Genomic DNA, 25793 nt, shown 5'->3' with positions numbered 1-25793 from the left:
GGCCATTCTGCCGCTCAGCTGGCCCCTCTTTCACCTCCGGTCTGCTCCAGGCATTTAAAACTCTAGCTGTGACCTCACTGGCGGGCATGCCAATCTGGCGGGCAGGAGAGAGGCGCCCATCCTGCTTCTGAATCCTCCAGCTGCCTCTGGGGACATGTGTGACTTGGTTGTATTTATTGGTGGTTGGCTCCTGCCTGTGTCCAGAAAGACCATTACTTTTCCAAAATCCAAATGCCAGGTCCCAAGCCTCAGCCTTGAAGAATGCTCCCAGGGTTTTCCAGGCCCCACACGGGCAATGTGCAGCCCTCCTGCTCAGTAGGGGAGGCGCAAAAGTGATCTCTGTCACGTGGAAGAGCTGTCGCCGTCCCCATCTACTCCAGTGGTAGTCCAGGTCGTTTAACTTGTTACACGCCACAGGACAACAGAAGGTAAGTTTGTGATTCTAAGATGAATCAACTGCCATTTAACCCATCAGAACCTCTTGAGAATCTATTCACTTTATTCACTCAACAAACGTTTTGTTGGGCTGTCCACTCCGTGTCAGGGCACTGCACTTGTGGATGTTTAAGAGACAGAGATGGACACAGACAGGAATGTCCTTTGGGAGCAGAGTCCTTACAGAGAAGCCCAGCGTCTGCTTGTGTTTAACCTGAGTCATGAAGACTTGAGATTCCCCAACATAAAAACTGTATTTCTGGAGACCAGCAGATAGTATAATGGTAACATCGTTGGACTCCCACATAGTCAACTGCAGTTCGAGTCCCGGACCCAGCGTGTTTTACGCACATGTGCATGCATGCCCAAACTCATAAGAGGAGACAGAAGGACAAAGGATTGTGGCATGGCCTTCCCCCAGGAGGTGATTTCTCACTTTTTGTCTCTCTGACTCTCCAGCATGCACACATGCCCTATAGAGAAAAATCTCTGTTGCCTGTGGTCTTCTTTAGTTGGGGACCAGGGTTTGGCTTGCACAGGAGTCTCTATCTTGGACACCCCTTGGCGAGGCAGGAGCCTTTCTTATGCAGCCCCACAGCTGTGCCCTAGCTCCCTGCCAGGGTTCCTCAGTCCTTCTTTTCAGTCCCAGACCTTTCATGCATCACCTGTCTTTAATCTTTGACCCCTCCTTGCCCCTCAAGCTTTGCCTTGCCTGAGTCCCCAGGCCCTTCCTCCTGCAGGACATTCATGTTTAGTAAAGGCGTGAGCTGTCTCTCTGACTTTGTCTCTGGCCTCCAGTGCCCAGTTCCACTGGGACCACGGGCTTCTAATTTACCCTCTTCCTGTCCTGCAGTTACTGGCTCCTCTCCCCTGCCCACACCCTGACTGCGGCACGCTGCCCAAAGCTGGAACACACTGCAGGCTCAGAGCGTCTCTGGCTGGGCACTCGTGGGCAAAGAGGACTTGACCACCTTTCCCGGGAACAGCTGCAGGATCTGTAGGGTCAGCAAGAGGATGATGTCTGCCTGCTGGTAAGGGCTTAGCACAGACAGGGTTGTATTTATTGGTGGTTGGCTCCTGCCTGTGTCCAGAAAGACCATTACTTTTCCAAAATCCAAATGCCAGGTCCCAAGCCTCAGCCTTGAAGAATGCTCCCAGGGTTTTCCAGGCCCCACACGGGCAATGTGCAGCCCTCCTGCTCAGTAGGGGAGGCGCAAAAGTGATCTCTGTCACGTGGAAGAGCTGTCGCCGTCCCCATCTACTCCAGTGGTAGTCCAGGTCGTTTAACTTGTTACACGCCACAGGACAACAGAAGGTAAGTTTGTGATTCTAAGATGAATCAACTGCCATTTAACCCATCAGAACCTCTTGAGAATCTATTCACTTTATTCACTCAACAAACGTTTTGTTGGGCTGTCCACTCCGTGTCAGGGCACTGCACTTGTGGATGTTTAAGAGACAGAGATGGACACAGACAGGAATGTCCTTTGGGAGCAGAGTCCTTACAGAGAAGCCCAGCGTCTGCTTGTGTTTAACCTGAGTCATGAAGACTTGAGATTCCCCAACATAAAAACTGTATTTCTGGGGACCAGCAGATAGTATAATGGTAACATCGTTGGACTCCCACATAGTCAACTGCAGTTCGAGTCCCGGACCCAGCGTGTTTTACGCACATGTGCATGCATGCCCAAACTCATAAGAGGAGACAGAAGGACAAAGGATTGTGGCATGGCCTTCCCCCAGGAGGTGATTTCTCACTTTTTGTCTCTCTGACTCTCCAGCATGCACACATGCCCTATAGAGAAAAATCTCTGTTGCCTGTGGTCTTCTTTAGTTGGGGACCAGGGTTTGGCTTGCACAGGAGTCTCTATCTTGGACACCCCTTGGCGAGGCAGGAGCCTTTCTTATGCAGCCCCACAGCTGTGCCCTAGCTCCCTGCCAGGGTTCCTCAGTCCTTCTTTTCAGTCCCAGACCTTTCATGCATCACCTGTCTTTAATCTTTGACCCCTCCTTGCCCCTCAAGCTTTGCCTTGCCTGAGTCCCCAGGCCCTTCCTCCTGCAGGACATTCATGTTTAGTAAAGGCGTGAGCTGTCTCTCTGACTTTGTCTCTGGCCTCCAGTGCCCAGTTCCACTGGGACCACGGGCTTCTAATTTACCCTCTTCCTGTCCTGCAGTTACTGGCTCCTCTCCCCTGCCCACACCCTGACTGCGGCACGCTGCCCAAAGCTGGAACACACTGCAGGCTCAGAGCGTCTCTGGCTGGGCACTCGTGGGCAAAGAGGACTTGACCACCTTTCCCGGGAACAGCTGCAGGATCTGTAGGGTCAGCAAGAGGATGATGTCTGCCTGCTGGTAAGGGCTTAGCACAGACAGGCACGATGTCCACTCCGACGCCAGGGAAAGCCTCGTTAGCAATAAGAGACCGAAAAGAAGAAACACTTCTGGGGCCAGGGGTATTTTAATGTGAACCAAGTAAAATGAAATTCGAATATCAATGATAATGAATGACATGTATGTGTCTTTTAAAAATGAGAAAAAGACTGGCCCATGGCTTAGTGGTTAAAGGAGCCAGATCCCACACAGCCCACAGCAGTTCGAATTCTAGTCCAGAGGCCTGAAAAACACACCAGGTGTGAGTACATGCCCCAAACCCCAACAGGATGGAGAAATGGAAAGGGGATTGAACTTTGACCATGCCCCTTTGGGGTGTGCTTTCTCCCTTCTTTTTTTTTCTTTTTTAAAAATTTATTACCATAATCTTGTTTATATTACATTGAAACATGTATAACTTTCCAGTGTATTACATTTCTTTTTCCAGAAGGAATACCATGCATTATCAGTCAAGAAAAGGCATTACTATCCACATCCTTATCACCAAATAGCTTTTTATCATTTTTTTCAGGCTATTATTATTCTCATTATATTTTTAAACATTCAATCACTACTTATCATTTTGCTTATAAAAAGACTTTACCCAACATGAACTACTTCTCGGACCAGCCCAGTCGAGAACACTATACACGTTATCATCATGCTTTCTCCCTTCTCTGTCTGTATCTCTGTCTCTGGTGAACACACACACACACCCTCTGACAATTTAAAAAAAAAATGTTAAACTCCAAGTGCTTTTCTTCTGACTCAGTGTCTAGCACATCTGGGGGAAGTGAGAATGAAGCCGGGGTCAGGGGGAAGCCTGGCTGAGGGAGAAGGTAAAGGGGAACTCCCTGCCAGCAATGACTGGAAAGGACAGAGCCCAGAGAGATGCCAGCCCGGACCGAAGTCAAAGGAGACTGAGCCAGTGCATTGCTCCTACTTCTCAAACTCCAGTAAGGAGTTCGTGTTCACTTCTGCTGAAAGGGATGGGGGGAAAGGAGAGCTTTCCATCCAGAAAGGCAGCTCCCTGGAAATGACTAAGCAGCCAGAAATGTTGTCAACCCCAGCCATCGTCCTCCTACTGAAGGGCCGCCAGTGATCACTCTTGACGAAGGACGTGACTTTACCAAGAGCTGGTCTCGACCTCCATCTAAATTGCAAGAAAAGCAAAGTCTCCCAGTGAGTTGGGCTTGTCAATTTATGCTAAAAATAGCCCTATCTCCTTCCTATTGTGAGCTGTAAGGTCCTGCTCAGAGTTCTGGTCCAAGGGCACCTTCTGGAACTATGGTGCACTTCGGCAAATACTGCTGCAGGTCTGCCCTGAGTTTGGAGCTGGTGAAGCAATGGATTTTGCTGCGTAGATGAGAAAGAGCACACCCTCAACATTCTAGGGGCAGTGCAATAGGTAAAGGTCGCACATAAATGGGGCCCTGAATAAAGACAGACTCCCAGCCTCCAGAGCGCCAGCGACTGGAGAAGTGACGTCTAATAGCCCAGCCTGGAGGGGCTCTCCCCGTACAGACCACCCTGACATTCCTGGGTGCAGAGCGAGTCTAAACACTCACAGGGCTATTCAGTTGAATCTTGGCTCGTGGATCAGGGAACTGAAGAGGGAAACAATGGCAGCGTATGGGCCTGCCTCCAGATACGCAATGACAGAAAATCCAACTCAAAAGTCTTCCCAGAAAGGAAATATGTTTATTCACAAAAAGAGAAGTTCGTCTAAAAAGCAAACTTCAGTCTGCCCTCAGTGACGTTCGCAAGGGCCAGATTCTTTACAAACTCCTGCTGTGCGATCCACACCGGCGTCTTCAAGCCGGTTCTCCTCCTGATGCAAAGAATAAGGTCGTCGGGAAAGTCTTGTCATATTTTTCTATGGTTTTCGATGCAAAAATGGGTCATAACTTTTCCAGTGTCCCGATAGTTGCCGGCAACAGCTAGAATTTCTCTCTAACGAGGAAGAAGGCTGGCCCCACAGCCTAGCGATCCCACATAACTGGTAGCAGGGTTCAAATCCTGGCCTCTAAGGCTTGAAAAAGTGTGTGTGTGTGTGTGTGTGAGAGAGAGAGAGAGAGAGAGGTGAGAGTGCCCCAAATCCTGGCAGAATAGAGAAGAAGAGAAGGCATTTCTATGTGACCATGCTTCACTGGAGGGTGCTTTTTTCCTCTCTCTCTCTCTGGCACGCACCCATGCCCTGTGGCAAAATTTAAATAAATAATCATTAATTTTGTTTTGTTTTTAGGTTTTTGCCATAGGTCACATGCATTCACTAGAGAGAGACAGAGAAAGGGAACGACAGAAACATCCAGACACATGCTCTCAGTAAACCCATAGATGGAACCCAGTAATACACGCAGGCACACATGCAGACTGGGTCACACACACACACACACACACACACACACACACACACGAACACAGTAAGTATCAAGCTGCCGGATCTGAGACTTGAACTATAGTTGACCATATAGGAGTCCAGCACTTAACCACCATGCCACCTGCTGGCCATAATCATCATTAACTTTAAAAAAAAATAAATAGGTAAGATTAAAAAGGCAAGGTGCCTTGAAACTCAGTCTGAGGTTTCAGACTTTAGGAAGCCCTTGTGTTTTGAGACTATGGGAAACAAGACATGTGTGTTCTGGAAAGACGACTCCGCTCTGGTGTGCTCACTGGTCTCCCCTGAAAAGCCTATGTCGTGAGCCTAGAGTGGTCCCTGGGGCTGGAGAGAACAGCCCAGCGAGTGCAGCACACAGGCCTGGGCCAGGAGTCCATTCCAGGAGTCCACATGCTCTGGGAGGCCAAGGAGGAGGAGCTGTCTAGATCTTTCAGAGCAACGTTCCAGGTTGAACTGTGTCCTCTAAAAAGATAGGTTAAACTCCTACCCCACTCCCATACCCGTGAGTGCGACCTTATTTGGAAATAGCATCTTTGCCCATGTGATTGAGTTAAAACGAGGTCATCAGGTGGGCCCTTAATCCAGTGTGACGATGTCCTTATAAGAAGAGAGAAATCTGGACACAGGGACAGACACAGAACAGACAGCCGTGGTAATGGGTCACGGTCCTGCGAGCCAGGGAGTTGGGGGCGCTGGGAACCACCTCACTCTGTGGCAGACCGGGAAGAACCTCCCCTGGAGCCTTCCGAGAGAGAATGCCCTGCTGACACCGTGATTCCAGACCCTGGGGGATTCAGCTTCCTTAACCACTAGGACACAGGACTGGCCCTCTATCTGAATTCTTAGCACAGGTATGAATTACTGCTTCAATGACAGTGAATAATAAAGGGGATGGAGAAGTGAGCTCGAGCAGGTTAATTATTTCACAGTGTAGATACATATCCAAACATCATGTTGTACGCCAGAAGTATATATAATTTTCACTTGCCAATTATATCTCACTACTGGGAAAAAAAAAACAAAAACGTGAACAAGACAGTTAATCACATCCGCAAATTAAACACACACACAGAATTACCGTATGACTTAGCAATTCCCCTCTTAGGTATGTTCCCAAAGAATTGAAAGCAGAGACTTGGGCCAGCCTGCGGCATGCTGGTTAAGGCTACTGGATCCCACCTGACCAACCACACAGCTTGAGTCCCAGAACCAGCAGCTTAAGAAACATACTGGTCGGGACCAGCAGTTGGCATAATGGTTACGTTACTGGACTCCCATATAGTCGACCGCCGTTCGAGTCCCAGTGGCTTAAACTCACACCAGGCGCATGTGCATATGTGCCCAAGAATGGAAGAGAAGGGACTGCAACATGGCCATCCCTCCTGGGGGGTGATTTCTTGCTTTCTGTCTCTCTCTGTCTTTCTGGCAAGTGCACGTGCCCTATAGCCAAAACCTCTCCAAAAGAAAAAAAAAAAACCACTGGTCACATGTACATGCATGCCCAAAATCCAAAGAGGAGGCAGAATAGAGGAGAAGAGATTGTGGCATGACAGTGCCCTGAGAGAGTGCTTTCTCTCTGTCTCTCCCCGTCTCTTCCTCTCTCTGACTCCCTCCTGTAAGTGCATGCCACTCTAGCAAAATTTTTAAAAAAGGAGGGGAGGGAGGGAGGTTGGGGGAGGAGAAAGCAAGATTAAAAGAAGTACTTGCCCAAATATGTCCACCACAGCCCAGAGGTGGAAACAAGCGAATACCTGTGGGACAAACCACAAACAAATGGTCTGCCGGGATGTAGAACGTCATTCAGTCACGGAAAGGAAAGAAGGAGTGGCACCTCAAAACGTGGGGTGACAGGAGCTAATCACGAAAGGTCACGCTCGTTGTGTAATTCCACTCAGAGGAAATATAGTAGGAAGTTGGCAGGCCGATTCATAGAGACAGAGAAAGACTGATGGTTGTCGGGAAAGAACCAGGGAGTAATTCGGTGGGCCCAGAGCTTCCTTTTGGGCTCATGAAATGAGACAGAATGACACAAGTGGTGTTCGCAACACTGAATGGATTAAATGCCACTGGCCATTAGCAATGGTTAATTTGATATAAAACGAGTATCACCTCAGTCAAAATTAAATTAGGGCCAGCAGGAGGCGCGGTGGTTAAGCTGTTGTATTCCCAGATGGCCGACCACTGTTGGAGTCCCAGACTTAGACACTTGAAAAACTATGCTAGGCGCATGTGCACGCATGCCCAAAAATCCCAAGAGGAGAATGGAGGAAAAGGGATTGTGGCATGACCATCCCCCCCCCCCCCCCCCGGGGGGGGGGGGGGAGGGGGGTGATTTCTCACTTTCCCTCTCATTGTTTCTCTCCCCCTCCCCCTTCCTCTCCCCCTCCACCTCCCCATCCCCCTCCCCTCGCCCCTTCCCCCTCCCCGGGGGAGCACACATGCCTTTTGGCAAAAACCTTTAAAAAAAAAAGAAACTATTAGGTTGTCAGAAAAGTCATGACATGTTTTTCTGTTTTTCTATACAAAATATGCATCATGACTTTCCTGACAATCCAATAAATTAAATTTTTTAGGTAAGTAAAAGCAGGAGGAATGAGAGGTGGCAGGAAAGGGCACAGAGCCTGGCAACAGCGATCAAACATGAGCAGATTCAGGTAGGAGTCTGAAAACAAGCTTGCCATACACTGACCACACCACTCTTTAAAAATAGTTCATTGAAAACAGAACATAGATTAAATCAAAATTCAAAATAACCATGCTAAAGCTTACACATAATCCCATCACACTAAGAGCTATTTTTAATTTTGACCCAGCATGGTTTTTACAACCCATTTCTTAGAAAACCCTGAATTAATAGGCCCTTTCCCTGACACTCCTGCTCTTAGTAGCGCTTTCTCTTGACAGAATCAACTCTTCATTAAGTCTCTTCTTGTTGAACTGGGCACACGCCCAGACTGAGAGGAGAAACGCTCGCTTGTAGTTGGAACTGGCAGGGACCTGCCACTTTGAGATCCTGCTGTCAGCAAGGTGAGGGAGCATATGTATAAAGGACGTCTTGGCATGAGCCATGGCCTGCACTGTCCCTGCCAGGGCCTGGCACTACTGCCTACAGCACTTCCTTCCTCGTCCTGCGTTCTCCCATCTAATTCAGCCGCCTGGAACTGAACTGTGATGACTCTCCACGGACTTGGGCTTGGGACTCCTCCTCATAAATATCCTTATTGGAAGCCAGATCGCATCCTCTGCCTGGCCTCTCACCCAGATCACTTAGCTGTCACATCAGTTCCTCAGTGTCACCACAAAATTATTTGGAAACGTCATGTTGAGTATAAAGAACTGGCCAGGCTTCACTGTTCTCTTACTCTGTAATAATATCATTGTATCGGTTTCCTAGGCTGCCATAGGGTGCCACGCCACGGACAGGCGGCTTAAAGGACAGCAGTTTATTTCCTCACAGTTCTGGAAGCTGGAAGTCCGTGATCAAGGCGGCAGCAGGTTTAATTTCTTCTGCTGCCTTCCCCCTTGGCTTGCAGGTGGTGTCGTCTCCCTGTGTCCTCCCATGGCCGTCTCTCTGTCCATGTCTGTGTCTTAATCTTTCCTAATAAGGACACCACTCATACTGGATTAGAGCCCATCTAAATGGCACCACTTTAACCAAATTGCCTCTTTATAAACCCTATCTTTAAATACAGTCATAGTCTGAGGTCCTGGGGGTAGGTTTTCAACATAGGAATTTGGGAAAGAAACACAACTCAATTCATAATCATGAAAATATTATGTCATTATTATATAATGTATTATACATACTACATATAATAACAACTCACTGAGAAAAATAAATAACAACTTATTGAGACCTCTCTGCTTTAGGCACTATTCTAACCTCTTACATCAATCTTAACTCTTTCTTTTAAGAATTATTTATTTGATTTTACATTATTATTATTTTTTGAAATTTGCTATAGGGCATGGGCACTCACCAGAGAGAGACGAAGAGAGAGAAAGAGGGAAAGTGAGAAAGCAAGCTGTCTAGGTCCGGGACTTGAACCAAGGCCAGCCATGTGGGAGTCCAGCACATTAATCACCGCACCACCTGCTGGCCACTTCTTAACATTTTTAAAAATTTTGCCAGAGGGCATGGGAGAGAGAGAGAGAGAAGGAGACAGGAAGAGGAAGAAAGCACCCTCGGGGGGACAGGATCACACAATTCCTCCTCCATTTCCCATCCTGCCAGGATTTGGAGCACACATGTGCATGGTGTGTTTTTCAAGCTGCTGGAGCCAGGATTTGAACAGTGAGGTAGGCCATGAGGGATCCACCTCCCTGACCCACTAAGCCATGGCGCCAGCCCATGAATTATTTTATTCATGCTCAGTCTTTAAAGAGATGCATTATTTTACATTGAGGAGATTAGTAAAGAGTTTCTGATCACATACAGCTAGAATGCAGAACGTGAACCCAGGGACGCTCAGAGTTCTAAGTTAACCCACAGTAGGAGAGGGAGGACAGGCAGGGAAGGTGGGAAGGAAGGAAGGAGAGAGAGGACGGAGGAGATCACAAAACAGAAATATTGGATTTTCTGCTGCTAGAGAAGGCAGAGGCTAAAACAACCAACTAGGGGAAAAAAATCCTTTTTTTAGAGAGGTTTTTGCTGTAGGGCACATGCACATGCCAGAAAGACATAGAGAGAGAGACAGAAAGTGAGAAATCACCCCCCGGAGGGATGGCCACACTGCAATCCTTTTTCCTCCATTCTCCTCTCGGGATCTTGGGCACACATGCACATGCGCCTGGTGTGAGTTTAAGTCAACAGGTCTGGGACTTGAACCACAGTCAACTACATGGGAGTCCAGCGACATAGCCATTATGCCAACTGCTGGTCCCTAGGGGAAAAAAATCAATTATGACCATAGTCACCCATACTTTCCCAAGTTGGGAAAGTATTCAGTAGTTATTTTCTAGAAAAATTGGATCAAAGTGTTCTATAACTAGCTTTTCATCTAGTAAGATGTCAGTTGGTTTCTGCACCATTCCTTTGAAACATACTATTGGGTCATTGGAAAAGTCATGACGGAGTTTTGTGTTTTCTATGCAAAAACCCATCATGACTTTTCCGACAGCCCAGTATTTAGTGGCTGCCCAGGAGCCCGCTCTGTGAGCGCACCGTTAAGTAGTTGGGCAATCCCTGTTTGCTGGGCATCCGTCTTCCTTCCAGTGCCCTGCTGCTATAAACACACAACAATAACTGACACTGCATTTCAGACCTTCGAAGAGTCCGGAATGCTTGTTTCTTTTCAACAAGCTCCTTCCATAAATTTGGGATCGGTGAGATGCACATGTCGAAGGTTTTTGCTGTTGTTTAGCCCCCAGACTGAAGGGAGTACGATGGAAGAAACGACCAACCGTATTTAATTGCTCGAGCCTAAGGAGGAGAGAGGGAGAGATTAAAGTAGCAGAGGAGGAAGGGATCCCGTGTGGAGCAGGTTCCCTGGCGAGGTGGGTGGGATGGAACTAGAGCCTTCTAGAGGACAGGACAGACTTCTCCCACCGTGTCTGTGTGGAAGTGCAGGTTTGCTTGGGGTCCTCCCACACTGTCCCTTCAGCATCTGCTTGCTCTGAAGTAGGGGGCAAAGCCCTTAGATGACAAGGGGGAGCCGTGTGTCTGCAGCTTTGGAACGCCCTGTAAAGGTATGCCTGCGAAAACGTGCCGGACTGCGTCTCCCCTAAGGGATGCTCGTCAGCTCTGAAAACCAACACCTGTTGCTCAAAAAGACACATCCCTGCAGGGGCCCTGGGCTTTCGGATGCCTACAAAGTCTACTGCGCTTGTCTCATGGACTCAAGAATCCACATCCACTTGTCTCAGGAACCTCGGGAAGCACATCTGTCTCACAGAACTTTCCCTGACTCACAGCATCCTAGAACCATCCATTCCTACAAGAAGCAACTCCTATTCTATCCTCTGAGCCCACTGGAAGATTTATGTCTTGGAATGAAATGATTCTCTGAGGTCTGAACATAAGGATCTTCAGGTCCTCCGACATCACAACTCCGCAAGGGTTTGGACAGGATGCAGCTACGTACCTGTTCACGGGTCTACAGGGGTTGACATACTATTCTTGAAACTTTTCAGGTTTGAAATTTTTCAAAATAAAAGCTTAATAAATGTTTGTTTGTTTGTTTGTTTTGAGTGATTTTTGCTATAGGGGATGTGTGCTCACTGGAGAGGCAGAGAGAGAGACATAGAGACAGAAAGCAAGAAATCAACTCCCGGGAGGATGGCCATATCACAATCCCTTACCTCCCATTCTCTTGGGATTTGAGGCATGCATGCACACATGCCCAGTGTGAGTTTTAAGTCTCAGGGCCCCGGACTCAAACTGCGGTCAACTTCATGGGAGTCTAACAATGTAACCATTACGCCATCTGCTGGTCCCAAAAGCTTAATAAATACATGAATAACCCAAGCATCTGCCCAGTCCTTTCCCAAACCAAATCTGTTTAGGGTACTGTTACCCTGCAAGGAGCCTCTGCACCTCTCAAGGAAGAGGAAGACATTGTTTGGGGCCATCAGTTGCACCCAGGAACAAAACCAGACTCACGCAGCCCTGGGGTCTCCAGCACAAGAGACGGTGGACAGGAGGGAAAGGGAAGGAGACCTGGCAAGCGGATGCCATCACTACCTGCCTCTGCCACCCTTCTTCTCAAGCATGCTGCCCACTGGCCATCTCCCCTGAGCTCGGCGGCCACCGGCATCACACACCAGCTTCCACTCCAGTGGACACTCAGTGGAGCCCTGGCTGGGGCTCTCAGCTCCTTAATTTCCTGCCCAGCACTGCCTAGACTCTTCGTCCAGGTCCTCTGACTGGGAGGGATGGGGCTGCTGGCCTCTGGCTTGCCTCACTGCTGGCTACTTGCCTGGCCTCTTCTGGACTAGCCCTCTGGCTCCTGGAGAGCTTCTGACCACAGACTATCTGACCTTTGACCTGTAACCTCTCTCAATTAACTTTGGTCTGTCTGATTTCAACACTTCCTTGAACTATGCACATATTCCTGACGTTACGTAAACCTCTGACGGTGACATAAAGCACTTCCTTGGTCTGGTCATCTTTTAGCACCTTCCTGAGCTGTGTGCAACCAGCCTGCCCCCAGTCCTTTAGACGTGGTGTTAACAAACCGTCCAGCCCTGGAGAGCTCACTCGAGCTGTCAGATATGCTTAAGTCTCTCTATAGCTCGATCCTCCTGCCTCAGTCTCCCAAGTAGCTGGAACCACAGGTGTGCACCACCACACCCAGCTTTCTTTTTTTACGGTGGGCAAGAAGTGAACCCAGGACTCCCATATGACCTCAGTCTGCCAAGCACCAGGATCAGCCAGCAGCCGTTAGCAAGATGGACCATCACGCATGACAGATTTGAATCTGAGTCTCTCTCCTCGACCTTTGTCTTACACCTAGGTCCGCGTAGGTCTTCCAAAGCTGCTTCAGGTCCTGCACATCTGGGATTCTTTTCCTCCCCCGTTGATCAGACTTGATGCTGCTCTCTCCCTAGAAAAGACTTCAAGCCTGGCTCCTGCGATTGTGCTTTCCAGCCCAGCCAAACGCCCACTCTGGATTCAACTCGGTCCTGGAGCCCTATGGGGCAGCCTGTCACTGAAGCTCACCCCAGCCCCACCAGGGGGGACAGAACAAAAGATGTTCAAACTAAAACTACTGGGTTAAATAACAAAGATGCCAATTATATAATTTTAAAAGTTAATACAATTTCACAATAAAAAGATCAATTATTCCAAAGTGGAAGGAAAGGAAGGTTTTTTGAAAGAAAGAAAAGAGAGAGAGGGAGAGAAAAGGAAGGACGGGGCCAGCAGGTGGCGTGGTGGTTAAGGTGCTGGACTTCCACGTGACTGACCACAGTTCTAGTCCCAGACCTAGCAGCTTAAAAATTATGCAGGACACATGTATGTGTGTGCCCAAAATTACCAGAGGAGAATGGATTGTGGCATGGCCATCCCCCCGGAGGTGATTTCTCGTGTCCTGTCTCTCTGTCTCTGCCTCTCTCCAGCAAATGCACACTCCCTATGGAAAAAAATTTTAAAAATAAATAAATAAAAAATTTTAAAAGTCAGTAACATAAAAGAACTGGCAAAGTATAAGTAGGAGTGGCAGTTTATAAAATGCAAAGTACAGATGGCTTTAACACATATAAAAGATAGCCACCTTCATTTATAAAATCCAAATGCCACTTCAACACTGAAACACCACACACAGCTATCAGACTGGCAAAATTCAAAAAGGTTGGTGGCACATTGTGCTGTAAGGCCATCAGAGACCAAACCCTCTCATGTAATGTTGGTGGGAGTATAAATTGGTAAAAACCCCTGTGGAGGATAATTTAGCAGTATCTGTCAAAACTGTAATAGATGTATATTTGACTCCAATAATTCCACTCCCAGGAATTTTTTTCTATGCATAGTCCCACATAAGTGTGAGATGATTAGTAATGAGATTATTCTTATATTGTTTGTCACAGAGTATTCTGAATATATTCAATAGTTAGTAAAAATAATAAATAACTTAATAAAACATATTAATGACTATTTTATTGTGATAAAAATATTTAGCATGAGCTCCACCTGCTTAAGTAATTTTTAAAATATATAATACATGATTGTTGATTAGAAGAAGACTCTTTTTTAGAGGTTTTTGCCATAGAGAGTAAGCTCACCAGTGAGAGAGACAGAGACAGTGAGAGGAAAAGTGAGAAATCACTCCCCAGAGGGATGGCCATGCCACAATCCCTTGTCCTCCATTCTCCTCGCACGATCTTGGGCACACATGCACATCGGCCTGGCAATTTTCAAGCCACTGGGTCTGGGACTTGAACCACGGTTGGCCACATGGGAATCCAACAACATAACCACTATGCTCTCTGCTGGCCCTGGAAGATTCTATTTTTTAAAATAATGTAGGAACTAAATCCTTAGAATATCCCAAGGAAGGGGCCAGCAAATGGCATGGTGATTGGGGCACTGGGTTCCCACATGGCCAACCACTGTTCCAGTCTTGAATCTCACTTTCCCTCTCTCTCTCTCTGGTGAGCGCATGTGCCCTTTAGCACATTTTTAAAAAAATAATAATGATAAAATTTTTAAAATGTTTTTAAAAAATCCTTTAGGGAACAGCAGTTGGCATAATGGCTATGTCACTGGACTCCCATGTAGTCAACCGCAGTTTGAATCCCGGACCCGGTGGCTTAAACTCACGCTGGGCGCGTGTGTGTGCGTGCCCAAGATCCCGAGAGGAGAATAGAGGAGAAGGGATTGTGCCGTGGCCATCCCCCCAGGGGGGTGCTTTCTCGCTTTCTGTCTCTGTCTCTCTTTATCTTTCTGGCAAGCGCACGTGCCCTATAGCAAAAACCTCTCAAAAGAAAAAAAAAAAAAAAAGAACTTTAAAAAAGAAAAAAAAAACAAGGAAAAGATTCTGGGAATGAAACCTCAAAACCTTGTATTTTATAACTGTGGCTCTCCCTCTAGGTCTGTGAAGTTTTTAAGTGCATTTCTCACAAAAACCCAAGGGCCAAGTGGAGAAGTCTACACCTCCAAAACCCACAGCCCCTGACATGCAAGTTCTCACTCCTCTGGCAAAGGGGGCTCCCCAGTCTGCGTGTGTGGCGCTGTTGGTTTATTGACAGCAGTAAAAACACAGCCACACAGGAGAGAAATCAAATCACTGGAAAAGAAGACTAAAACACCGTCTGAGCAGATTCTCTTTCCTCCTAGTAAATGAGATTCAGGATTTTGACATAAAAATCATATACAACGAAATATTTCCAGCAGGTATGCTAGGTATGAGTGCTTTCAGGAAACGAGCAGCAGAACTGATTATGTCTAGAATGAAAAGCATTGTACAGGCTGTTTGCAAAAGCTGGTCATCTCAGTCTTTATAGCGATGAAGAAATGACAACCCACTTCTTAATAGCCTTTTTCCTCCTAAATAGTCTATTTTTGAGAATGCAGTTAATCCAAAAGCTTTATATAAGTGTAAATTGAGATCAGTGTGGAAAGGTAAATTGATACACAGCAGATTTGAGATAACAAAAAGAAACAAGTGACCTATATATTCAGAACACTTTAAGAACGATTGCTTGTCTTGTTTGCCCCGTGCTAGAGAAAGAAGCCGCTGGAATTTGGCAAAGTACCAAGTGAGGAATTGTAAAAGTGCCTGTCTGAAATCTGTTGTTGTGTGTGTGTGTGTGTGTGTGGTTGTCAGGGCCAGGCTGACTCCTGGTTGCCAGTGCTTCCTACAGCAAGCCCAAAAAAAGCACCATGTGTACCAGAAATACGCACATCTGAGGACACGCCAGGGGCATCGCACGCTCCAGCTTGTACGCATCTGCACCTTGTCTGAGTCGCTCGCAATTACAGCAACCAATTGATCTGTTGTGACAGTGTCTATCATTTTCACCTAGTGACTGAAAAGAAAATAAAAAACTGATGTTTGAAAAGAACTACTTTAAAAAGTTGAAAATGAGCATGAAGAACCTTTCCTGTATAGTTAATTGATTTTATTTTGCAAAATGCATTCCCTGGAGGCTTTGTAAGAAACCATTGTACTAAACACTATGTTAATAAAAAGCTAGAAATTAGCTTTAATTGCTTTAAAATGGCCATTTTCCGGTTGTTGGAAGGCGGGATTGCTATCATTTATGGAAATGTCTTTATAAAGTACTTGTAAAAATATTGAGGCAGAGAGTATGTACAGTTACTGATGTGCCAGGCTCAATTCTAGTCCAACAGGCTAGGTCCACATTTTTTCTAAACCGTAAAACTTTCCCTCTGCTTACAGGCAGTTAGAAAAGAAACTAAAAATAAGGCAGATCTTTACTGATAGGCAACCAGGCTTTTATTTTTTTCTTCTGTAATATTTAATTCAATATCAATAAAATGCACAGTTCACAGTGAGAGAAAGTTATCATGAGAACCATGCCTATGTGCAGTTTGGTGCTCCCTTCTCAAACGCTGTGTAGCTGTTTGCACCCTTTGACAATGCAAGCTTTTTAAAAAAATTTACTATAGGGCATATGCACTCCCCAGAGAAAGAGAAAAAAAGAGGGAAGGTCACCAAGCCGGGGACTCAAACCATGTGGTCAGCCACGTGACAGTCCAGCGCCTTAACTACCACACCACCTGCAGGCCTCCCATAATGCAAGCTTTATTCAGGCAAACCGCTCACCTCTGTCTCAGACAGGCAGAGTTATTTCCGGTTGTCTGTGCCAGGCAGAAGCAGCAACGCCAACAGCAGGTTGAGCTGAGGTCAGGTACTAGGAGAAGCCAAAGTCTGGTAAGAAGCAGAGAAGCAGATCTAGGGATGGGCCAAGGGCAGAAAAGGAGCCAACAGCCAGATACACCAAGTTCAAACCAGGCCAGCCCACAACCCGTCTTTGTGGTGAATGTAAGAACATATCAGGAGGGGAGAATAAGTAGGCAAGTTAAAGGAGCCTAAGAGCACGTGAAACAGATGTGGCTAAACCTGCAGAGACACTTTACTTAGTGTCAGGACCTATTTCTCTCCAAGCAGGCTCTGGTCTTAAAGGAGCAGCATTCCGAACATCTCAGGGAGGGGACCAGAAGCAACTAGTAGAAAATAGAGATTTGGGGACCAGCAGATGGCTGAGTGGTTACATTGCAGGACTCCCATATGGCTGACTGCAATTCGAGTCCTGGACCCAGTGGCTTGAAAATCACACCAGGTGCATGTGCATGTGTCCCCAAGGTCCCTGGAGGAGAACTGGAGAAGGGATTATGGTGTGGCCATTCTCCCAGGGGGGTGATTTCTCACTTTCTCTCTCTCTCTCTCTCTCTCTCTCTCTCTCTCCCTCCCTCCCTCCCTCCTTCCCTCCCTCTTGCTCACTCTCTAGTGAGCACATGTGCCCTATGGTAAAAGCTTCTTAAGAAAAAAAAAAGAAGAAGAAGAAAAGAAAGAAAATAGAAATGTGATTATGCACAAATATGCACCACCTCTACAATCCTGAGAGGAAGATCTGCAAGGAACGCACATGTAAAAGATTGGCATCGCTAAAGATTGTCATTCTATTGTTAGAACAATAAATTATATGTAACTATAACTGTAACGTCCTTGAAACACTAAGAACTGATACAAGACCGATCCCATGATTCATTCACTCAAAATATTTATTGAGTACTTAGAGTGAGCTGAAAGCTGGGGATGAAAACTGAAATTATGGCCTGTGCTCTCAAGGAACTCACAGACAAAGAGACAACAGGCAACTCCCATGGTGTGTGAGAAGCGCGTTGGGAGGGACATTACGGCGTGTTCGGATACGACAGAAGGATGACGGGATGTTGCCAAAGTATTTGAAATCTAGGCTGAGGACTGAAGGAGTGATGCAGGAGATTTGGCATGAGAACTTCTCTTTTCACTTGAGTAATTATTTAATTACTCTCCAGAGCCACAGAGAATTTGGAGACAACTCAAAAGAACACAATTAAATGAAAGCCCCCAAAAGAGAATCCATCTGCAAGCGTGGTTGGATCTTGAATACTGTAAAAGCATAATTTTCAAAGTGCTAAAAAACATACACATGAGCGTACGTCAAAGTTTTTCTTTAGCTCGTTAATGAGGGAACCAATGGAATGACAAAATGATTCGAAGGCCAATCCGAGAACTGGACATGCCTATAACCTATGAAAGGTGAGACTAGGATAAAGTGCTTAAACACGAAACTCACAAAACCAATGTGTAGTCCTTTCTTCTTTTTTATTTAAAGACAGGGTCTGTTGTCACTATCTTCTGCCTCAGCCTCCACACATGCTTGTCACCACGTCCAGCCATTAGGTTGGCCGAGGAATCGAACCCAGGTCTTCCACGTGGTCTCAGCCTGTGGAGAGCAACTTGCAGCATGCACCACTGTGGCTGGGTTACTTTGAGATTAGTTTCTCTAGTAAACAAGAATCATTCGCATTGCTATTGGACGAAAATAATTTTTATACTTGTCACTTTTCTACATATCAACTTCAAGCTTTTGTTACAGTGTTTGGGGCCAATCATTAGTAGATAGGTAGTGAAATAAAGTTACATTTGCCAGAAGAGTCAGATGATCCTTAGACAGGTGTGTTAAGCGAAGTAGAAGCATAACAATAAAAAGCATGCCAATGGGCTGGCCTCATCACCTAGTGATTAAGGGCACCTGATCCCACAGGCGTTCAAATCCCAGCCCCACCTTGAAAAACACGTGGGGTCCATGTTCATGTGTGCCCCAAATCTCTACAGGTTGGAGAAACGGAGAAGGTATTGGGCATTACCGTGCCCCACTAGGGGGTGCTTTCTCCACCCATTCCATTCTCTCTCTCTCTCTCTTTTGCAAGTGCACGTGCCCTCTGGCAATTAAAAAAAAATCACACCACCATCTTTTTGGCTTCCTTCCATGTTTGAGTGTTTTGTTTTGTTTAGTGTAACTAACCCAGCCCCCAAATTTTCATCCTTTGAAGTGTACCAAATATAAAGAGATCCAACAAAGAGAGTTGTGACTACTCTCAATCTCCAAAATGAGACTCAACGTATGTTTCTTCTACCTGATTCTAAGGCATAAAGATGACAAGGGCCACCTACGTTCCAGCACTATGGCCTCTGTTGTCTCATTTAACCACCTCAGCAATCTCACATAGTGTGCTTTACTACACTAAATGTCTATTTTTTACTCTAAACTATTTACTATATTAGATGGCTATTATCGAAGAAACAAAGGTCCACAGAAATTAAGAACATGACCACCTACAAACTAGTAAAGCTATTTGAGAGGAGAACTGGCAGTACTGGCCTGAATTTAAAGCATATATAGCCTTCAATCCAGTTATATCTCCTTTAGAGTCTTGTTTGCATATGCAAAGTAAATTAAAGTCAAATTTAAATTAGCACAGAAAAGAAGAGGAGAAGCAAAGAAATGTGTGTGGGGGAGGAGGGGGGCCTTAAGACAGGTGGATTAAAGCTGGGAGACAGGGAGAGAGAAAGGAAGGGAGGAAGAAATCTGAGACATCCAAAGAATAAGGGTTTCAGACCTGCTTTGCTTTTCCTAAGACACTGATACCTTTTTTCTTCCAGGACAATGAGAATTCTCCACTAAAGCATAACTTCTTTTCTTTTTAAAAAAAAATATTTTATATAGCTTTATTTATTTATTTTAATTTGCCAAGAGAGAGACAAAGTGAGAGAGAGTAAGAAAGCACACCACCAGGTTCAGGATTTGAACCGCGGTCAGTCATGTGGGAGTCCAGCACACTTAACCACCACACCACCTGCCAGCCCCAGTCTAACTTCTTTTCATCTTGATGACCAAGAAATCAGAATCAGATCTAGCACCTCGCTCCCATAGTCTGATTTCAAGGTAAGTACTTAGTCTTGGGAACAAAGTAGAGATTAGTGAAACAGGAGTTCAAGTGCACACCCCAATGGCTGCTTAGTCAGACACAGCACCCTGAACTACATCTCCTTCAATCTCTCAAGGAAAAACGTGAGCAGTCATCTTTTTTTAAAGATGTATTTATTTATTTAATTTATTATTATTATTATTATTTTAAACTTAACTAGAGAGAGACAGAGAAAGAGAAAGCGAAAAAGCAAGGTTTCAGATCTGGGACTCAAACCACAGTCAGTCACGTGGAAGTCCAATGCCTTAACCACCACACCACCTGCCAGCCCTGTGAGCAATCACCTCAACAGACAGGTTCTCCAACTTGAATATGTTTAGGACTCACTTGAGATTATTAAAAATACAGATTTTCAAGATTTTTATGTAAATACTCATAGTAGACACACACACACACAAAAAAAGTGGAAACAAACTTAAATATCCATAGTTGAACAGATAAACTGTGATATATAGAATGGAATACTACAATAAATGTGAACAACAAAATAAAATTTTAAAGGAATAAATACTGAAATAGCCAACCACGTGGATCATTCTTAGATACATGTGGCCCCAGCCTCTCCACCATGACCGTTCCTGTCTGACAGGTGGGGTCCTGCGTGTACACAGCTCCCCTCTCACTAAGGCTGACTCAGCTCCTGCTGCTGCTGCTGCCCAGACTGTCAGCCACAACTGGCCCTCTCCTTTGAGGAGACAAACCACTTTGTAGCAGGTTGACTACACTGGACTCCTTCTACCCTGCAGAACGACATAAATTCCAGAGGAGGATCTTCCTCTCCAGCCCTCAGTGCCTCAGGGCAGCACCATTACTCAGGGATTTAAAGTGTCTTATCCATTTAAATAAAATCTGCCACTACAGTGCCAGCAGATGGCATGGTGGTTAAGGCACTGGACTCCCACATGGCCAACCATGGTTCAAGTCCTGGACACCCTGTACATGGCAACTTGTTTTCTTTCTCTCTCTCTCTCTCTCTCTACACACACACACACACACACACACACACACACGTATGTATCTGGTGAGTTCATGTGCCCTGTAGAAAATTAAATAATAATGATCAATAAAACTACAACAAAATGCAACCAACAGACCCACTTTATAGCAAAGGCCATAGTGACGGGTATGTGATCCTGAGATCCACTGGTCCTGTCCCATCTTATGGTAACATGCAGCTACTGGTCTACTAGAGCAGTGGCATGGCCTCTTAAAGATGTGGCTGAGGCATCAACTTAGAGATGATACCCTGTGAGCATGAGGCACCATCCTCCATGATCAGCAACCCTCATATGTTACTCTGGGAACCACAGGAAGGAAGTAGGAATGGCCCCAATGACCGCCACTCCCCCAGTCACCCACTTGGGGGATTTGTGCTTCCTCTCAACAACTGTACTGCATTGTGACTATAGAGATCCTTATTCCCAAGAAAGAAAACACATCCACATAGAGACACAGAGAGTCTCGTTGAATTTCTAGCCAGGCTGCTATTCAGTGCTTCAAAATCCTTGTGCCAAGAGACCAACATGTAAGAAAAGGAGTCATCATATAAGTAGTGAAAATGCCTCTAATCATCACTAGAAAGCAGGTAACTAGAGCTGCTGACTGTTCGATACTCAGGTGATCCGCTGGAACATCTCTTGGTCCTCCCATGCTGAATATAAAAGGTACATGGACACACTCACTAGACAAAACCTAAGCAGAGCAAGGTAACCAGAAGCTTACATCCTTCACGTGTTTGGGTCAGAATCGCTTAACTGGGCAAGCCACCTGGATCAGCAGAATGCTAGCCAAAGGAAAGAGAAACCTATTGGGTTATCAGAAAAGTCATGACGCATATTTGCATAGAAAAAAATATGACAACCCAATTTCCTGACAACCCAATAGAATGGGTGGTAGAGGAGGTGGGCGATGAGCCATGGCCACAGCCTTGAGATCAACTGTAGCAGCAGGGGCCGTAGAGCATCCTACTAACTCCTCCTTTAAGTTCCTCAGGAATCAAGACCAACCAGAATTCTAGAGGAGCTATTTCCAGATAGGACAAACTTACCGTTAGAAGTAAATTGAGGTTTGTGTCTATACCCCAGCTACTCTAGAGGCTGAGACAGGACCATGACTTCAACACCAGCCTGAGCAAAATAGTGAGGCTCTGTCTCTTATTAACAACAACAACAACAAAAAAGTAAATGGACCTGAGCAGCTCAAGGGGTGGACTGTCACGGGTATGTGGTGCTCACCCACCTTCCCTACTCAGTGCCAATGTGTTTATCCTCAGCTTCTGGGAATACCAGCTGCTGAAGGCTTACAGATGCCTTCCTCATGGGCATTTCTCAACCATAGGAAATTGCCTCTTCTTGAGTAGCCCATATTCAAAGTGTGACTAGTTTGTAGGTCAATGTCTTTTAAAAACAGAAAACTTACATTTTAAAATGAATTAAAAGAGCCCTTTTTCAAGTAGGTTTTTGGGTAGACTTGCTTGGGATTTAGCAAAAAAACGAGTTAATTAATTATGGTGGGAACGTAGAGAACGGGGTTTTCTCTCTACCCACGCTTGAACTGTAACGCCACATGGGCATCCCTTTCTAGCTTTTCCAGATTCCCTCAATTCCCCTCTACACCCCCACCCCAGCCCACCAGCCTTGCTGACTGGGTTCTCTTCCTCTCCTGCTTTCCTCTCTTTATACCTAAACCCTGGCTCTCAGGGGTTTGATCCCGACTTCATCTATTTGACATTCCTCCTTATCTTAAACTTTATATTATCTTCAGTTCACAAAGTTAGAACCTCTGCTTGCTCTGTCTTCCAAAGCTTTTCTTCCTAGGGGTTAAACATCAAGTGACTCCTAAATAAATACACCTGCAGTTTCAAGGCCTCCCTTTCTTGCTGCAATGGAGTTTTAGATGACAGTGATAAGAGGTATAGTGTAGCTTTCAGCTACATCTGGGCCTCTTTCAAAGCATGTGTGCGCTCTGGTGCCCACAGGTGTGTGTCAGGGTCTTAAAGTCACGGTGGTAACACGTGTCTGATGAAGACTGGCAGTCTTAGAACTGCCTTTTTATTTTCCTGTAAATGGCTCAGGAGGTTCAATCTACTGGTATAACATAGGAAATCGAAGATCCCAACCTCCAAGAGATAAGTATTTAAAAGCTAGAACTCATCCATCTTTAGTGTATGTTATGATTCTCTTATCTTTGAGTAAAGTAACTTAATTAGCTGAAATTCAATGAGCTTAATTGGTATATTAGAAACAGAAAAATAATCACTAATGTGATTGCTGAGAGCTTGAATTGAAAGCCTAACTCTGCTCCTTTTGAACTATAATTAATTTGTGTTTGTTGTGAAATGAAATGTGAGTAGTTTGAGAACATCAAAATACACAAGAGAGCTGAAGATGCATAACGTGATTCCATTAGGTTGCCAGGGGGCGCTATGGCTCAAGGTTTAGGGTTTTTTCCTAAGTCTGGCTCCGGATAAAATTTCGAGTTTAGCCAAGAATTTTTTTCTTTTTTAGCATAAAATACTCTCTTTTGATAATTTTATCTTTTCTTTGCATACTTCCCATTTTCTCTCTTTATCTTTCTATTTGCCAGCATTCCATCGTTTCCCTCTTCCTTTCATTCTGTCCTCTCTCTTTCTTTTTAATATTTCTCTCTTTTTCTTTGGTAGTTTCTCCTTTCATTTAAACCTTCTCTAAATTCAGGCTGGAACATCCCCTTTTTGAAACAGCACATATGTGATTATGGCTGTAGGGTAAGAAATACACAAAGTCTGGAAAGACCACACATGCTGAAAAATGACATCCACAAACATGCCCAGAGGCCACATTTACCGAGGCAAACTTATGTTGGGATATGTGTTCTGGTTAAGTATGAGGGTACTTTTGAGAATGGCAGGATAAAATTTTGGAATTGAAGCAATATGATAAAATTCAGATCACATAGTAACAGTACTTGTGCAGTATGAAGAGAATCTCAAATGCACAACCCTGTGTGCTCAAGAGAAACTCACCATATAGCCAGCCCTAAACCTCCAATCATTCGTCTTCTTCCTCTGGATTGTGCAATTAAGATGAGTGCATTACTGGGACCAGCAGATGGCATAATGGTTACATCACTGGATTCTCATATAGTCGGCTGTGGTTTGAGTTCTGGACCCAGCAGCTTAAAACTCATGCTGGGTGTATGTGTATGTGTGCCCAGAATCCTGAGAGGAGAACAAAAGAAAAGGAATTGCGGTGTGGCCATCCCCCTGGTGATGTCGCTTTCTGTTTCTCTGCCTCTCTCTGTCTCTCAGGCGAGCACATGGCCCCTATAGCAAAAAAAAAAAAAAAAAAAAAAAAACCAACTCTCTCTGAAATTAAAAAAAAAAAAATTTAATTTAAAAATTAAAAATGAGTGCATTGCTTCCACAAAACCCTTATTAAGTTGCAGAAACTTACCTGGGCAAGAAAAGACCTCCTCTGGTTTCCTCATTGGTTCATCGGCATAAGTTGGCTTACAATGCTGTCTTGAAGGGATCAATGAGCATCTCTGGAGCATAGAACTAACATGTATCATTGAAGGAACAGGAAAGATGATAGACATGGGACCAGAAGTAGTGTAATGGTAAAGGTGCTGGACTCCCACATGACTGACAGCAGTTCCAATCCTGGACCTGGCAGCTTGCTTTCTCACTTTCCCTCTGTCTCTCTCTGGTCAAAAATAAATTTTCAAAGAGGTCATTACCTTAGGGTGCATGTGTTCACCAGAGAGAGAGAGAGAGAGATAGAGACCAAGGCAGTGAGAGGGAAAGTGAGAAATCACCCTCCCCCCAGGGCTGATGGCCATGCCACAGTCCTTTCTCCTCCATTCTCCTCCTGGGATCTTGGGCACCCTTGCACATGTACCTGGTGTGATCTTCAAGCCACCAGGTCTGGGACTTGAACCGTGGTCGGCTATGTGGGAGTCCAGCAACATAACCACTACACCATCTGCTGGCTCCTCTGGTCAAATTTTAAATAATAATAATAATGATGATGATAAATAAAATTAAGTTAAAAAAATCTACAAAAAGAAGGGGAATGAAAGATGGTGAACACAGCACGAGAGGACAAGTCTAGGCCCAGAAGAGTGCCTGACGTAAAACCAAGAGTGCAGGAAGAAACGGAACCATGGGCTGGGGCTGGCCTCCTCCCAGAGAGTGCCATTGTTCACGGGACAAATAGCAGGAAAGAAGTCCATTTGTTTTTCTTGTTTGTCCTCTCCAGTTCTACCCCACTATCTTCATCTGCTGTCTGATTGTCTCTTGGCTCCCTGCCAGATTTGGTTTTAGAAAAAGAAACCATAGATTCACAGGATGATAGAACTCGAAAAGGACTCCAGTGGCGTCTTTACCAACGTCTTGGACAAATGAACTATTAATGAGCCTGGAGCTCACAGAAGTGCAGTAACTCACCCTGCTACGAAGTAGCAGAGACACCTCTCAAACGCAGCCTAGAAACCAAGCATTTTTCATCAACACTTCTGCCTCTCTCTGGAAGAGTTTTTAGGACAGAAAGAAAATGATCACAAAACATCATATCCTGTTAGGAGAGACAAGAGAAAGAGGATAAATAGGAGAAAGGATTCATGGTTTAGAGAAAAAAGAAAAAGGTAATCAGAGGAAAAGGAAGAAGAAAATAGAGAAAGAGAAAGGGGGAGAAAAGGTGGGTGAGGGGTCGAAGCGTGGGGATTCTGAGCTACAGCGCAACCATCATCTGAAAACCATTTAAGTAATGCTGTAGATCCAGCCTAAGTATTTACCCCAGAGAATAAAATATGTCCACACAATGACCTGTACCAGTATGTCCATAGCAACTTTTTATAGAACATTTTAAAAATTAGGAACACGGCTCGGTGTGGTGGAGCAGGCAGGAAGCGTGGCACCACAGTGCTAAAGTCACCTGAGACCCGGGTTCAGATCGCAGGTTGACCTGAACACACCAGGTTGTCCACTCCCCTGTGATCCTGGCTGGCTGTAAAGGTTAGAGGGAAGATTACAGGGTGATAAGACCCTCGAGGGTATCTGTCTCTCTCTCTCCAGAATGAAATAAACAACATAAATGGAAAAGAAATGGAAACAGACCAGGTGTCCATAAAAAGGGGAGTGAAGGAACAAATTATAGCTGTCATAC

The 25793-nt window shown here is 45.4% G+C and overlaps 1 pseudogene; it reads left to right on the top strand.

Annotated features, from left to right (window-relative positions):
* Window positions 1–17864: 17864 nt before the first annotated feature.
* The window catches only part of LOC106733399 (40S ribosomal protein S3a pseudogene), an 11194-nt pseudogene continuing 3265 nt past the window's right edge, over window positions 17865–25793 (top strand).

This window comes from Tupaia chinensis, unplaced genomic scaffold (genome assembly GCF_000334495.1).
Source record: "Tupaia chinensis unplaced genomic scaffold, TupChi_1.0 Scaffold000010_1, whole genome shotgun sequence".
In the NCBI taxonomy this organism is placed as follows: domain Eukaryota; kingdom Metazoa; phylum Chordata; class Mammalia; order Scandentia; family Tupaiidae; genus Tupaia; species Tupaia belangeri.
Note: the sequence above shows the minus strand (reverse complement) of the source record. Positions and strands in the feature narration are given on the sequence as shown.